The sequence below is a fragment of the Coenobita brevimanus genome, chromosome 58 (genome assembly GCF_032717465.1).
Source record: "Coenobita brevimanus isolate Jiangsu-jjx chromosome 58, ASM3271746v2, whole genome shotgun sequence".
NCBI lineage: Eukaryota > Metazoa > Arthropoda > Malacostraca > Decapoda > Coenobitidae > Coenobita > Coenobita brevimanus.
Genome location: NC_137011.1, coordinates 34996818 through 35013759, shown reverse-complemented (window position 1 = coordinate 35013759; position 16942 = coordinate 34996818). Strand labels below are relative to the sequence as shown.

Here is a 16942-nt window from a genome sequence, read left to right as displayed (position 1 = left end):
AAGGAAGAAAGTCGCGGATGTTGCCTAAGTGTGAAGTATATACAGAGGAATAATAGGCCAAGTTTTTACTAGACCGTACCTCTTTCAACACGGATAGAAGGGAAGGCTGGGGGTGGGGAGTGGGAATGGTAATGCCGCTGCCTCTTACTTTGATTGTTATTCCAAACGAGATGAAAAAGAAAAATACTCCCTTTATCTCATTACCAGATAATAGTGGGAAAGATGATGATGATGACGATGATGATGATGGTAATGACGGTGATTGATAGTGTTGTTGACGATTATTATGATGACAGTAGTGATGATGATGGTGGTGATGATATTAGCTTACGTGTGTGTTGAGAAATAAGTAAAGAGGTTAATGTTATTCTGAGCTTAACTGGTGGTGAATGTATTTGGTTAAAGCTCGGTTGATGATGGCCATGTTGGTGTATTATGCGCACACACATACATACATACACACACACACACACACACACACACATATATATATATATATATATATATATATATATATATATATATATATATATATATATATATAAACACACACACACACACACACGGGGTTCTCATTTTAAAAATCATTCAATATAAAAAAAAAATTCTTTGGCCGAAAAAAAGTGGGTTGTGTTGCCATTTTTTTTTTATTCCGACTTTTGATAGGTGTTATTAAAATGTCCCCCAGAGCGGTGTGTATATACGTGCAGCAAACACAAACCAATTGACCCTCACACTGGTGTATTTCTCTGCGGGATGCAAACGTGGCTACTCTTTTTTTTCCTGACTGGTTCACCTGCAGGGCCTTGTTGTACGGTTTTGGCCACAGGTGTGAATGCTTTAAAAGTACCTGATGCTTTCACCCGTTCAGCACCATGACGGCCTTTTTCACCTGCTCATTTCACTGACGTAGTTTTCATTTATTCTTGCTGCCTCCAAACGATCGTATTCATATGACATAGCGCCTTTGGTACTGAAGGAACTAAAATGCTGTGTCAAATTGAAGGTAGTGAGTACAGAGGCTGCACGAGGACTGCATGAAGGTGTGTTTGTGCTTGTGATAACGTACGGGTGTGTCTCCTTGGTATTCAGGAGTGGGGGGAGTAACAACTGTACTTTATTGGTCTTTTTGCCTTTGATTGTGTGTTGTGTGGGTTGCAGTCGGTAGAATTGCAGAGAGATTCGTGTTAGATGTGTAGTGAGGAAGCTAGCTAATTAAAGGAAAGAAGTCTGTGCTTAGATGGTATGGTTTCATAGGGAGGGAGAATATGAATATGTTAATGAAAAGAGTTTAAATGAGTGAGTTCGAGTGGGGAAAGCGTATGAGGCCAGGAAGAAGCAGATGAATATTATAAATCAGTGTGTGAATCAGCGAAGTCGGGGAGTCAAGGAAACAAAAAAGGACAGACAGGATAGAAAGGGATGGATGAAGGATGTATAGGGATGAAGCAGGCAAGTGTTACGCCCCTCTTTTCAACTTGTTAAGTGACGAAATGGTTTCTATTCCTCTGGCATGAGGAAGCAAATCTTTGTGTGGGTCATGTTACCTGTGAGGTGGAACCGAGAATTTCACAGACTAATGATGAGTGGATAGATCTGTTGTATAACTTATTTTACTGGGCGCGGTTGACAGGTATTATTTATACTTTCCCATCCCCATTCTGGACCCATTCCTCTCCATTTCTTAGTGGGAATGATGATCATGGAAATGGTAATAATTATGTCGCACATTTAAGACTCACTACAACATTCTGTTCCATCGATTTATTAAATTATTTTTATTGTAAATGTGAGTTACTTAATCTGAGGTAAAATGTTTTGTTTACATTGTATCTTCTCGCCACCCCCTTTCCCACCATCCCTCCGCTTAGTACCATAATCGTGTGTGTTTTAGCGCTCAGCCGTGTTGTCCTGACAGCTGTGTTAGGAGGAGGAGGAGGAGGAAGAGGAGGAGGAGGAGTTAGAAGTTATACTTATAAAGTGAAGGAGGAAATAATAGTTGTAATGGAATAGGAGACAAAAGAGTACATGAAAAGTAGTTAGGTCAACAGGATGTACAGCAGACAATTAAATAAGGCTAGGTCAGGAAAAATGGAGTAGAAAGCTGCAAAATACTGGGAGATAAAGTAATAGTAAAAGAGAGAGAGAGAGAGAGAGAGAGAGAGAGAGAGAGAGAGAGAATTGGTGGAGAAGAGGAGGGAGGAAAACAGAGAAACTAGGAATATAAGTAGCAAATTGAAGAAAATAGGGAACAGAAGAGAGAGAGAGGGGCAAGAAAAGGTGGAATGATTAAGGAGATAAGAGAAAAAAAAGAATACAAAGAAAGGGATAGAGAAGGGATACGAGATGAAAAAAAGGGGGGGGGGAGAAGTTCACAAAAAAAAAACGTTGAGTATAATTAGTCAATGACACTGTTTAAAAGGGCTGAATAAGAGAAAGGAAATAGGAACAGAAAGAATATAGTCAGACTGAAGCAAAAAAAATAAAAAAAGGAGGAGGGAGAATTAGAATAAAAGAACAGTGTGAGAGCAGCGTCGAAAAGAAGGGGAGAAATGGAAGGAAAGAAGAAAGAGAGTAACAGTACAGAAGAGACAGTGGAAGAATTATTGAAAAGCAGTTTAAATGAAATTGAAAAAAGGAGACTGTAAGAAAAGGATTAGAGAATGCGGTGAAAGAAAGGTAGAGGGAGAGGAGTAGGATATAAATGGGAAGGAGGTAGGAGTTAGGAGAATGGGACTGGACAGGCGTGGTTGTTGTGATTGGGGATTTACGTGTGTTGAATATTACCGGACCATCTGTTTGTGTCTGTGGCAGAAACTTCATTTTTTTTAGTGGGGGGGTGGATGAGAGAGAGAGAGAGAGAGAGAGAGAGAGAGAGAGTCTGCGAACTTCTTGAGGCAACTGTAGCTGTTATGTACGCAGTAAACGATAACTGGTTGAAGCATGCAAAGAGTACAGGTTATGAAGGGTATACTGTAAATAGAGAAAATGCACCATATAGTATGATTAGCCCTATCTGATAAATAAGTGATGATGATGGTGATGGCGATGATGATGATGCTGATAACAGTATTGTTTGTACATGGTAAAAACACTGTAAAAAGTGTGTATGATACTAAGATGGACCAGGCACCCAAACTGAGAGGTAAAAAAAAAAAGAAAAAAAAAAAAGGCATTGCGGAAAGGAAACTGTAATCTGATACAGTAGACGGCTGAGGTACAGAGAGAAGTGGTGTGTGGACTGATCAAGTAAGAGTATAGTGTGGTAATAGTAGGAGCCGAGGGGTGAGAGGGTGCCTAGGCAGTGGTTTGCCTAGGGCACGTGAGATGAATGGAAGCATCGAGCTTGTTTCAGATACTGACGTGCTGAGGGTGAAACCGGGAATAGTTTGTAGAAAGGCTTTTTGTCAGGGTTATGTTAGTTTACCTGCCAAGTGAGTAAATGAGATATGAATTGTAGAGACTGCAGTGATGATGGCGAAGTGGCTGAATTATCGTAATGTAATAATTTAATTTATTGATGATCAGTTATATTAATAGGGTACCTTTTCAGTGATAGTCATTAATATTGAGGATAATGTTTTATCTTTAGGACAGGAGAGAAGAATATTTGTCACGTATTCTCTGCGTGTGATAAGAGGCGAATAGATGGTAGGGGCGTTGGGCGAGGAAGAAGCATCTTCCCTGTGTGTATGAACTCTGACTTTGATCACGTCTAGTTCATAATAAGCTAAGTGTGACAGGTGTAGACAACAAGGGTTATCTGTGTGTGCAGGAAACACTTTCAGCCAGCCCGTTTTCATATTGGGTGTCCATGGATTTACTTTAGTACATTTATTTACGTCATCCCTTGAAATGACGATGTTTAAAGAATGAAGTTACACACACACACACACACACACACACACACACACACACACACACACACACACACACACACACACACACACACACACACACACACACACACACACACACACACACACACACACACACACACACACACACACACACACACACACACACACACACACACACACACACACACACACACACACACACACACACACACACACACACACACACACACACACACACACACACACACACACACACACACACACACACACACACACACACACACATTGACCATAATAACAACAAAACAAGCACAAGGAGGAAAGAACCACGCACCTTTTCGTGGCAAATTCTTTTCCCGCCACTCTCGTCTCTTCAATCAGTTCAGTGAGAGATTTTCTTTGTCCCTCTCGTGTCTTGAAGTGGCAGTGGTGAGGTGTGGGATGGGGTGGGGTGGGGTGGGATCTGGGGACGTGATAGAGAGTGGGCGTATGATGTGTGAGTTGGGGAGGCAATGTGTGGGTGTGTGGCGTAATGTGATGAGCTGTGGTTTGGGAAAGGTTGATGTGGAGTAGTGTGGGTAGGTGTGGTATGGAGAAGGGAAATTGCTGTGGTGAGGTGAGATGTGTGGTGTAGGGAAGTGTGATGTGGAGAGATGTGTGATGCGGTGTGGTATGGTATGGTTTGCTGTGCTGTGGTGAGGTATAGGCCTAGATTAATATGGGAAGATGAGTTATGTAGTATGTCATGTTATGGAGTGGTTTTGAGCGGTGCTTTGTGGAGTACGGTAGTGTGTAGGATGTGGGATGTTATGTGGTGTGTGGTGTTGTGTGTTGTGGTCTGATCATGTGTGGAATGGTTTGGTGTGATGTGGCTTCTTGTGGGAAGGTGTTGAGTAGGGTGTGGAGAAATATGGAGTAGTGTGGAGAGGTGTAGAGCGAAATGTAGGAGTGTGATGTGGAGTGGGGAAGTGTAATGTGGGGATGTGTGATGTGAAAAGGCGTTGTGTGATGCTGGTGTGGTGTTGTGAAATCGGGTTTGGGGAAGCGTGGTGTAGCGTGGGATGGAGTGTTGCAGCTTGTGACGTGGGAGGGGGAAGCGTACACTTAATGGGTGTTGTGCTGGTGATGCTGGTGTGGTATGATGAAGCGAGGTGTAGTTGTAGTGTAGTATGGTGTGGCGAGGAGTTGTATGGGATAACATGGTGTGGTGAGGTGTGACGTTGTTTGATGTGGGGTATGATGACTTTGTATTGTAGTATTGGGATGTGGCAGGTTATGATGTTGGAAGATATGGTGCGGTAGTGTGGGAAAATATGATTTGAGTCTATTTCTTTCGGGATGCGATTAAGTTAGGTGTATACGAAGGTGTGGCATAGTGAAGGATATTTGCATGTATATGAGTAAATAGACAACTGAATATCTCTATTGATATATAATGACATATAATAAACTTGCCCTTTTTCCATGTGATGTAGTGAATTACAAAGGGTTACCTGTTCACTTTCTTCCCTACGTTTTCGCCTACCCTGGTCTCTACCTGCGCACCATTTTGCTTGTCTCACACCCATTTACCCTCCAATAACTTTCCACATCCGCAACTTATACACACTAAAATACCCTCCCTCGTATCCATTTCTCACCATCTCATATTGCACTCTTATTTCCTCCCCCTTCCCCCATCACACACACAGCCAAAGCAGCCTGCCTCATATCCATGCCCTGCTCACCCTGTGGTGGTTGTGTACACCTGGTCACATCCACCACCTTGTGCTTTATGTTATTGTGTGTGTTCTCGCGCCCCTCATGGATGTTGACACTTACGCCGCACACTCCATGATACTCGTGGTGAGAGGTGGCTGCGGTGTTTTAGCCCGCTTAGTGGCGTGGGGGTGGATGTGGTGTGTGTGTGTGGAGAGTGATGAGTATGTGGGTTGGGTATTGTAAGATGCGTGTGTGTGTGTGTGTGTGTGTGTGTGTGTGTGTGTGTGTGTCAGTGTCATAAATATACGCAACCGCCTCATTGCAAATCCAGGTCCCACATTCAGTTCTATATGTGAACAGACTCGGGGAGGAAGTGACGCATACCTGCCAAGGAAAAGCTCCCAGCAAACATTTTCCAAACATTTTCCAAAACTACGACATACAACAGTTGCTGTGCACATCCAGGTCCCTGTTTCAGTTATCGGTGTGAAGAGACTGGGGCACAGTCTCTTAATCTTGAATTTCTTCATCGATTTCTAACGTTTTTGCGCTTCCTTGCACTTTTCCGAACTTTAACACATTTTCGTAAACTTTCTCATTCAGTTCATCGTACATTCTTGCCTTTTTTCACGCTAACCTTTCCCTACTGCCTCCCTTCATTATCCTTGCCTTCACTTTCATCCTTTCACGCATTTTCGTTCACTTTCATATTTGATTGCTTTCTCTTACTTTATACTTTTTACTTTCTTACTTTTACTTAATTTCTTCATTACTCTTATCCACGCTTGTGTTTTTACTATCTCCCACATTCTCTCATCCTCAGTTTGTCATACTTTGTTGCAGTTTGTGTCTTCCTCTAACTTTCTTTTTGCACTTTATTAGGCTTTTTGTTTCGTTACATTTTCGTTGCTACACTCAGTTTTTTTTATTTCTCACCATCTTGCATTGTCTCACTACTTTCTCCCAGTGTCTCACAACTTTCTTTCTCACTCTTACCCACACATATCCTATCTGTATTGCAGTCACATTAAAATACGCACATTTTCTTACTTCACACCCTTTCTTTTTCCCGTAAGTACTGTTACGTTTATATTAATGCGAATTATTCTTCCTACCTCTATTTTTTTTTCTTTTGCCATAGAATTTACACAGTTTAAGGATTACATTTTCATTTATCCTTATGTTCTTACAGTGACTTTCTATTTATATTTTCTCAGTTTAAAATAATACAGTTTTCTCACAATTTGTGACTTTCTTACAACTACACTCCCGTCATTTTTCTCAGTTTTGCTTTTCGACACTTTCTTGCTGCCTCACTTGACCTTATTAAACAAATTTACACAATAAATCTTCAGTTCTTTCACAGTTAGTTTCAGATCGGTCCGTTTGTCTGTCTCATCTGTGGCTAATTCTTTCACCATTACTACTTTCCCTTCTTCTGCCTTCCCTCTCTTCTTTCCCCTTTCACATCCAATTTTTACTCCTCGTCTCCTTTTCGCATTTTAATCTCTCTCTCTCTCTCTCTCTCTCTCTCTCTCTCTCTCTCTCTCTCTCTCTCTCTCTCTCTCTCTCTCTCAGTTCACAATCTACATCTATACCATCTCTCTCTCTCTCTCTCTCTCTCTCTCTCTCTCTCTCTCTCTCTCTCTCTCCTTCCCCACACTTCCATCTTTGTCACTTTCCACCTCGTTCATCCCTGCTGTTTCCTCTTTCCTCTCCCCCTCTCATATTTTCTTTTCCTCACCTCTTCCTATTTCTACCACTCTTCGAATATTATTCCCCTCCCCCTCTTTTTTTTTTCTATCTCTCCCTCCTTAATCTTATTTCTTCTCCCTTCCCTCCCACCTTCTCTCTCCTCCTCTGCATCCCCCTATCCTTCCGTTTTTATCTCCCTTTTATCTCTTCTCCCCTTATCTCCCTCTTTCCTCCCTCTCACGTCCAGCCTCTCTTTCTCCCAGGTCCCAGTACCTCGTGTCTTCTTCACAATGCACAAATACTGGCGTAATCTGGGAAGGTAAGAAGTGTTTATGGCAGCAATAACGGAGCACTGTGCGTCATAAAGTGCCCCACGTGAGAGAGAGAGAGAGAGAGAGAGAGAGAGAGAGAGAGAGAGAGAGAGAGAGAGAGAGAGAGAGAGAGAGATGCAAAAAAACAGTCAGAAGTACAGTCATGACCTTTAATCCTATTAAAACAAGGACCCTTTTTTTTTTTTTTTTAATACAATTTTGCTGCTACCAGGCGATTTTTTTCAAGTTATCAAGAGAACCCTTGTAGTGTAGGGGTATTGAATGCTGCCAACGCTTTTGTTTCAGCAATGATTTTTGTTTTACATTCCCGGTAGCCACCATCAGAAGTGTGGTTCTGTTCCATGGGAAAGAGTGGGTACCTTGTCCATCGCCTTATGTGAATCACTTTATCTTTTATGTTGTTTAAGCTTCCCTATAATATATAAATAATACCAGTGCCATTTTTCCTCCCTATTTATACGCAGAAGCTTCTCTCACAAACATTTTTAAGCTTCCCTATAATATATAAATAATACCAGTGCCATTTTTCCTCCCTATTTATACGCAGAAGCTTCTCTCACAAACATTTTCACCGTCTTTTCCAACACAGCATACCAGAAGACACTTCATTGTTTATCATAAGAAAAAAACACAGGTGTTGTAACGTCTCCGAATCTCAGTTACAGTACATTCATAGTTGTTCTCTTGTCCTTGTTCACCCAGCAGTGCTGTTGGGTTTGAGTCATAGGGAGGTTATAGGGAAGGTAGGACAGACATAAGACGCATATGTTGATATAGGTAATAGTGACTGAAGGCAGTGGTATGGTGTAGGTTTGTTCCTTTTGTGTTACAGATATGTGGTAGTTTATGAGCGTCCATCCATTACTGCCAGTCAAGGGAATTGAACTAACTACAGTGAGTCCTCCCTGCACGATGCTAGTACCAAACCTACCAAGCCACTGAGTCGCTCCATCCTTTCAGAGTTTCCAGCCACTAACTCTCTCCCCCCTCTTTAAACTCCGCTACCCAGTCCCCTCATTCCCTATCATCGAGTATCATATCAACACAGCACACTACATATCTCCACTATCTACTTATGTATCTGTTGCTTGGCGCCTCATCCTGTGAGGGGTGACCTCTGCATAATGACACCCAAGCGTCTCTGTCCCTGTTCACCAATTAACCTTCTTCGCCGACACACCATCCTCTTGTACATACTGTAGTGCCACACTTTATCTCACCATCTTGTTCTCACACTCGTCCTCCCACCCACTGCACTCACATACTCTCTTTACTTAGTGTATCATCCTCCATTCGTTCCTCAAAGCCAAGGCTCAGAGTGTTGCTTTCTGTTAGTTCTCACATCAACCTATACTCCCGATTGTAAAACAGTTCTTTGTTGATGGATGGTTTCACGATGAACGTTGTTGCGGTTTACCCTTTTTCACAAGACACATGTTATTATTCTGAATGAACAGTTTACTTCATATATTGGGTAAAGTTCCGTCTTTGTGGTATATTGATTTTAAAAATGCAGAAATACACGAACATGAGAAAATACTGGAGATATTTTATTTATACAGTTGACAGCACCATTTATTAGTATGAAGGCATAAAAACGTAACAGTACTTTTTTCATCAAGTGTACACCACAGTCTTGACGGATGTCCTCGTTTTAAGCCATTCCCCTATCCTCTTGAGCACCGTGACGTATTTAGTATTTTCTTCTTGCAGCCAATAGGCTAATCGGCTTGGGAGTGACTTTACAGACAGGAGGGAATCAGATGAATCCTTCATTGACCTCTCGCCTGTGTTGAATCGTTTGGAAATAGCAAGAGTAAACGAAGAAGGACGTCACCGGATTCAAAGGATTATCAGCATCCAGCCTTGTCTCTTCGTCTTTTACCCAGCATCCAACCTCCCGTCTTCTCGTCTTCCTCTCTTTCAGCATCCAAATGTCCTTCATTTTGTCCCTCCCACTAGCCACCCTCCTCTTCCACCCTTTCCCAGCGCCCATCGCTTTCCCTCATCCTTTCGTCACTGAATAAAACCCTCACTTTCTTCCCCCATTCCAATACATAACATCACCCCTCCTTTCTCTTCCCAGAATGCATCGATTCCTTTCTTCCCAGCTACAACAAGCTCCTCTTCCTTTTCCCCTCTTCTTTTCTTTATTGCATAACCATCAGCTTCCTTCCCTCATTCATTCATTCATTTTTTTCCTCCATCTTTCCCTTCTTTCCTTTCCCTTTCTTCCTTCCCGCTCCTTCTTTTTCCTCTCCTTCTTCCCCCTCCAGCACAACGCCTGTCCTTTGTCCCCACTTCCGAGCATCGTCCCCTTATCTCCTCCCCATTCCCATCACCCAGTCTTCCTCCTTCTCCTTCTCTTTCCTTTTCCTCCCCTTCCCTTTTTTACTCGTCCTCCCCTTCTGCTTCCCTTCCCCTTCTATGCCCATTCCTTTTCTTCTCTCCCTCCTCTTCTCCTGCCTTGCCCTCCTCATCCCATTCCCCTCTCCTTCTCCTCCCTTCTCAGCATCTCTTTTCCTTCTTCACCCCTTCCCTATCTCTATCCATTCCCCAGCACACTAATTCCACCCATTATTTCCGCTCCCCAGCATTCCTCCTCTCCACCTCCTCTTCATCACACGTTTCCTCCTTTCCTCCCACCTATACCTTACTTCCTTTTCTACTCTTCCACAGCGTAACCCCTCCATCCTTTTCCTCCATCCATATCCACATTTCCATCCTTCTCTTCTGCGCATCGTCTCCCCATCATAACCAAATCCCTCCCTTTTGCAGTATTCGCTCCATCTTCGTTCCCTCTCTTCAGCATTATTCTGCTTCTGTTTTAGTCCTTCCTCCCCAAATATTCACATCGCTCTCCCCCGCTCACAGCATCTCCTCCTCCCGTCCCCTCCCTATCTTGCCCTAGTTTTCATCATCCGTCTTCTTCTCCCTTTCTTCACTCCCTCTCCCCAGCATCCTCTCGTCTTCTCCGCTTCCCTCCTTTTAGGATCCATCCACCTCTCTCTCTCTCTCTCTCTCTCTCTCTCTCTCTCTCTCTCTCTCTCTCTCTCTCTCTCTCTCTCTCTCTCTCTCTCTTTCCATTCCTTCTTTTCATTTTCTTAGTATTCATCCCCTCTTCTTTTCCTCTTCCTATTTTCCAGCATCTCCATCTTCTTCCCCATCCCCCTCTTCTTCTCCTCCCTCCTCCCCGCATCCCCTCTCCTTACCCCTGCCCCTCCCCTTACCCCTGCCCCACTCCCTCTTCCTCTCCCCGCACCCTTCAGCCTCCTTCCCCTTCGCCCCTCTCCCTCGCCCACTCCCCGCACCCTTCAGCCTCTTACCTTCCTCCTTCAGCATCCACCCACCTCTCCCCCCCTCCCGATCTTCCCAGCATCTCCTACACTTCTGTCCCCGCCTCAGCAACCCCTCCCTTTTCCTCCTGTTTCTTTCGAGTCTTTTCAACGTCCACCTCTCCCATCCCGCCGCCCTCTTCCCCTTTTTTGGACACTTTCTCTCCCCTCCTCCTGCCTTCCCTGCTTCCTTTCCTCTCGATTCCCCAAGAACATCATAACTTCCTCCTCTTCTCTCTGTCTTCACTTCCCCTTTCCCTTCTCTCTAGATCCTTCTTATCCTCCCCTCTGCCCCCCGCAAGAGAGTCTAGACGCATTATTTGTTACTTTAAAACGGTACACAAAGTACCCAAGATCACCCATAGAGCTAGCTTACGCTCTCTCTCTCTCTCTCTCTCTCTCTCTCTCTCTCTTTCCTCAAGCGTTTGCACTTACATAAATTAATTGCCTTACCGCTTTCATTTCCTTCCTGAAATAGCTCGAATCATCTGGCATCAGTAAGTGATGCATAAAAGGAGGCGTCATGGTAATGATGAATTTAAAAGGTAATGAAGACGGAGATGGACAAACAATTACTGGAAGTATTGAGAAAACATGATGTAATTGAGAACATGTGAACATGGAATTAAATGATGGAAGTTACTCCTTCGATATGGTTACGTTTTAAATTCCTGGTACTGACGGCCATTTTATTTGGCTTAGAAGGACGGCCTGGTAGTGGAGGGATTATTGGAGCCAGCACGAATACCCTCCCCAGGATTATTATAATTTCCTGTTGATAGTACGAAGGCACTAAAAATGCAATGAAGGATCAAAATAAAAGTGAGAAAAAGAGAAATGTGAAATGCGGAAAAAATGGAGGAAAAAAGATATAAAGCTCTCTCCAGAATATACGAAAAAATTCATTCATTCATTCATTGCCAGACGCCATGTATCCCAAACGGGGTGACCAAGGGCTTAGAGTTAATTGTTTTACAGGGAGGGGCACTAATCCTCCACCAACCCATTTGACACGTAGGGAGAACGTTATGCCAACAGCATCTGGTGTTCCCAGGAGGTCACCCATCCAAGTACTAACCAGACCCAACGTTGCTTAACTTCGCTGATCGGACGGGAAGCGGTGTACTCAACGTGGTATGGACGAAAAAATAAAATACGTATATACTATATAGAGGAAATATACCTACGCGGGAACAGAAACATAGACGGATCAAAGTTGCAGGTAATGCTCGTGGGTGCCAGCAGTTGTGATTGTGGTGGTGGAGTGTTGTAGTTGTGGCTGTCGATATGGTGATAGATGAAGAATATGAGAGAGAGAGAACTGATGGACAGACTGTGACACGTGTAAGTTTGAGTGGTGATGTAATGAGTAGTGGTGGTGGTGGTGACAGGCGGAAATCAGGTGATCCCAGTGGAATCATCCGCCTTGGCTTGCAGATGACACGTGACCCAGGGTGATTGTTGTGGTGGTGATGGATTGTGGTGCTGGATTGTGGTTGATGTGGTAGTGGTGTATTGTGGTTGTTGTTGTTGTGGTGGTGGATTGTGTTTGTTGTTTTGGTGGTGGTGGGTATTTGTGGTTGTTATTGTTGTTGTCGTGGTGATGGAGTGTGGTTGTTGTAGTGGTGGTGGTGGAGTGTGATTGTTGCTGTGGAGGTGGCGATACTGGATTGTGGATGTTGTGATGGTGATGGATTGTGGAGACTGTGGTGGTGGATTGTGGTTGTTGTGATAATGGAGTGTGGTTGTTGTTGTGATAATGGATTGTCGTTGTTGTGGTGGTGGTACAGATGTCAGTCAAGAATAATTGTAACTGATGATGATGATGATGATGATGATGATGATGATGATGATGATGATGAGAGAGAGAGAGAGAGAGAGAGAGAGAGAGAGAGAGAGAGAGACAGACAGACAGACAGACAGAGACAGAGAGAGAGAGAGAGACAGAGACAGAGAGAGAGAGACAGAGAGAGAGAGAGAGAGAGAGAGAGAGGCCCGCAACCTGGAAAATGAAAATGAGTGAGAGTTAGGAAGCAAGATCAAGAGTGCATGTGGCAGTGACTGACAGACTTACTTAAAAGAATTATCCCTTCTGTCACTCTGACCACATACCACCCTGACACTACCTTCACATTCTCTCTCTCTCTCTCTCTCTCTCTCTCTCTCTCTCTCTCTCTCCTCCTCCTCCTCCTCAGTTCACACACACACACACACACACACACACACACACACACACACACACACACACACACACACACACACACACACACACACACACACACACACACACACACACACACACACACACACACACACACACACACACACGCTTTACTGATTCAACCATACTTCACTCACGCCAACTCAAACATTTTCTTCATACTGACACTTATTCTCTTCTCTCAATATTTTAACGTTCCCACAGTTGTCATTCACTTCCTTATTTACTCACATCCCTTTCTGTGCCCCTTCACCTTACTACTTATATGGTAATTAACACGCACTGCATCACACTTCGTCACTCACATTCTTTCCACTTAATTACCCGTCCCCGCCCCGGACGGGCTTGGAGACGGGTATTGTTTTCACTCGGTTCGTCTGTCCGTATGTTTGTTTGTCTGTATGTCTGTCTGTCTTTTAACAACTTTACGCGAAAACTACCGGTGCGATTGTGACTAAAATTACAGGGATGATGGGCTATGACCTTCTGATCACCTGATTAAGTTTTGGGTCAAATTAGGTCAAGGCCCAGGCTGTAGGCCCAAAAAATGTAAAGAAAAAAAAAGTTAAGAAAAAATGCGTTTTCGCCATAACTGCTTTCAAATTTGTCATATTGACATGGAACCAAAACCTAAAGGTGCATCTTTCAAATCTGCATCCTATAACATGCCTCATTACATCAGGGGGGTCACCCCCTCAGTTAGCGGTAGGGGGGTCAGTGTCAGGTGGGTCGGGCCTAAAATTTCAAATGGGCATAAAATCGTCAGTTTTCACCCGACTTACCCCAAATTTGATAGGTGACATCTTTGACTAGATATCCTGCTGTGTTTATACGTCAACACTGAAATGACTGCCGGGGACGAGTTTGCTGTGCCTTGGCACCGCTTCTTGATTTCTCTCCGTTGTTCTTGTATCACTCAGTTCCTTCCGTCTGTCGTCCCATACATCAGTTTTACACTTTTGTCACTCGTATACCTCATCTCCTGTTCTGGATATTTGTCAGTCTCATTCATTCTTGAAACCATACACTTACTCTTCTGCGTTTTTATACACCCATAGACATTCATCCATCCATCTTTCTGTCCTTCCCTCCTTCCTTTGATTTTCACCAGTCCAGTCCTTCATTCCTTTTTCTTTCCTTCCTGCCTTCCCATTCTGTCCCTACGTCATTCTTTATGCCATTCTTCTCTTCTTTCCATTCCTCCTTTCTTCCCATTCTCTCTCCTTGTACTTCTCCATCCCTCCCTCTTTTCCTTCCGTCCTTCCTTCATTTTTTCATTCATTCATTCACCATCTCTCCCTCCCCCAGACTCCTTCTCCCTCCGTCTCTCTTACCACTCGTGGGGGCCTAAATTAATGAAGCAGTTAAGTCTCCCAGGAAAGAGAGCAAGCGACTGTAATTTTGATCAACCTTATTTGTGTGCTTTGCGTTTGCTGATTCATGTTAGTCTGTCTTCTGTGATATTCTCTGTCTTTTTTTGTTTACTTTGGTTCGTGTGTGTGTGTGTGTGTGTGTGTGTGTAAAACCCCAAGAAATATGTATAAATCACCAGCGTCTGCTGCCAAGTCGTGTAATCCAGTCACCCGGTCTGAGGGTAAATATTTGGCTTGTTCAATTACATGCCAAAGGGTGGAGGAGAGGGGGTGGGGGAGGGGGCTTAGAGAGAGGAGTGGGAGGAGGAGGGGAGAGGGAGAGATTGGGTAGATGAATGGAAAAGTGGGAGAGAGTTGTGAATGGAATACTGAGAGAGAGAGAGAGAGAGAGAGAGAGAGAGAGAGAGAGAGAGAGAGAGAGAGAGAGAGTGAGAGTGGGGGTGGAAGTATGAAAATATGAGGAAAAATGGGAAAATTATGAGGTCGATTGAAAGGAGGAAGAGTAGTGATGGAGCCTGGGATGGGGTGCGGTAAGGTAGGTAATATTAGGTAGATAGATGGGTAGATGGAGGGTTACTGAAAGGCAAGAGGAGTAGTGAGAGAGCTTATAATGAGGTTAGGTAAGTATTTATTAGTTAGGTAAATGGGTAGGCATAGAGTTAGTGAGAGGGAAAGGGAGTAGGAAGAATAGTAGTAAGAGACTGGAATGGAGTAAGGTAATGGAGGTACCTAATAAATAGATAGATGGGTGGGGAGAGGGAAAGGGGAGGAGGGAGAGAGGAGGGATGACTTGGAGGGAAGCAAATTTGAGGAGAGAAGATGAAAATGGTGAAGACATGAGAAAGGAGAAGTGTAGGGGAGGAGAAAGTTGGAAAAAGGAGGGAGGAAAATGTAGAGGACTGGCAGTAGGAAAGAATAGGAGGATGAGAGGGAGATTTAGCGAGAAAATAAATGGGAGATAGGAAAGGCAGGGTGAAAGATGGGACAAAGTGAGAGAAGTATTAGTAAATGATGTAGCAGAGAAGTAAAATTTGAAGAGAGAGAGAGAGAGAGAGAAGAATGATAGAATTATTGATGAATGGTATGGAAGAGAATATTAAAGAGAACAGCGGGTGAAAGAGGACGGATGAGGGGAAGGAGAGACTCTAGTCCAGTTGAATATATACTTGTAGAGAGTAGTGAAGGAGGAGGGAAAGAGAGCACAAATAAAAGAGGGAGAGGGAAGATGCGATGAAAAGTTTTTTGAGTGGACATTTATGACTGACAAAATACACTGTAATGATGCGTTAACCATTAGTCGTCATCATCATCATCATCATCATCGTCGTCGTCGTCAATTATCATTATTATTATTATTATTATTATTATTATTATTATTATTATTTGGTATAGAAAATATTCCTGTTGGCATTATTATTAGTACTGCTGCTTCTGCTGCTGCTACTTCGGTTGTTGTTGTTGTGCTTTTGCTGTTGTCATTTTCTGGTGGTTAAGAAAGGCCTAGTTGGCGTGCTGGCCTGGCCATCCTTAGACAGTTTTGTTCATCGTAAGAGATACTTTTCAGCTCAGAGTTACATAATGATAGCCGTCACTTGCCCCTTCAGTGCAGGAGGTCTTGCATCATGAATAAAACCATCTGTCGGTGACAGGAATAGAGAGAGAGAGAGAGAGAGAGAGAGAGAGAGAGAGAGAGAGAGAAAACAGTCCAAAGGCGAAAGAGTAAAGTGCGCTTCACAAACGCCTTTGGGGTGGAGCCATTCCGTCCACTGTCAAGTAAAAAAATGAAGTGCAAGCTATGCCATAAAAAATGAATAAATAAATAGATCAGGTAAACTGGCAGCAAGCTGACTGATCCCAAACGTCCTCCATGTTTTTCTTGCACACGTGACTGGCTAGCTTTTTATGTGGATTCTACTCTGAGCATAGTAAAGGCACTTGATTCCCTGAAGTCCAGCGGTCCTAAGCACAGCACCACTGATGGCCTAAGCAGTTGATGCCACAAATAATTCTCATTCATCATCGTTCTGCGTACAGCAGATGGCCTCACACACCTTCTCTGTCGCCACTTGAGCGCTAATATCCAGCGGCGTACATGGTAGGGCTGTCTCATCAGGACTGGTGTGGTGGTATTGCCAGGAGGCGTCTCAGCTGTACAGTATCGTCCGGTGTTGGCATGAATAAAATACCTGAGTGTGTCCAGAGCGATGAATGGGTTAGTCCAAATAGTGCTTAAGTTGTTGACTGATGGGATTAGTGTCTCTTGTTTCCACCAGATAATTATATTCAGCTTAGGGGAGACCTGTCGTTGTGAAGGGCATAGAAACAGCCGTTCTTGGACGATGACGATTTTCATTTGTTGTATTGTTGCCACCAACGACATTTTCAAGATTTGGGAAGACCTTTTTTGTGAAGGGGTTGGAAATTA

The 16942-nt window shown here is 43.5% G+C and overlaps 1 protein-coding gene and 1 non-coding gene across 2 annotated transcripts in view; both read right to left on the bottom strand.

Annotated features, from left to right (window-relative positions):
- Positions 1–16942, bottom strand: part of LOC145402726 (uncharacterized) — a 132075-nt gene that overhangs the window by 78037 nt on the left and 37096 nt on the right. The window lies entirely within an intron of this gene.
- Positions 11953–12071, bottom strand: LOC145402759 (5S ribosomal RNA). The gene has a single exon (XR_013897875.1). It is a non-coding gene; the product is annotated as a 5S ribosomal RNA (ribosomal RNA).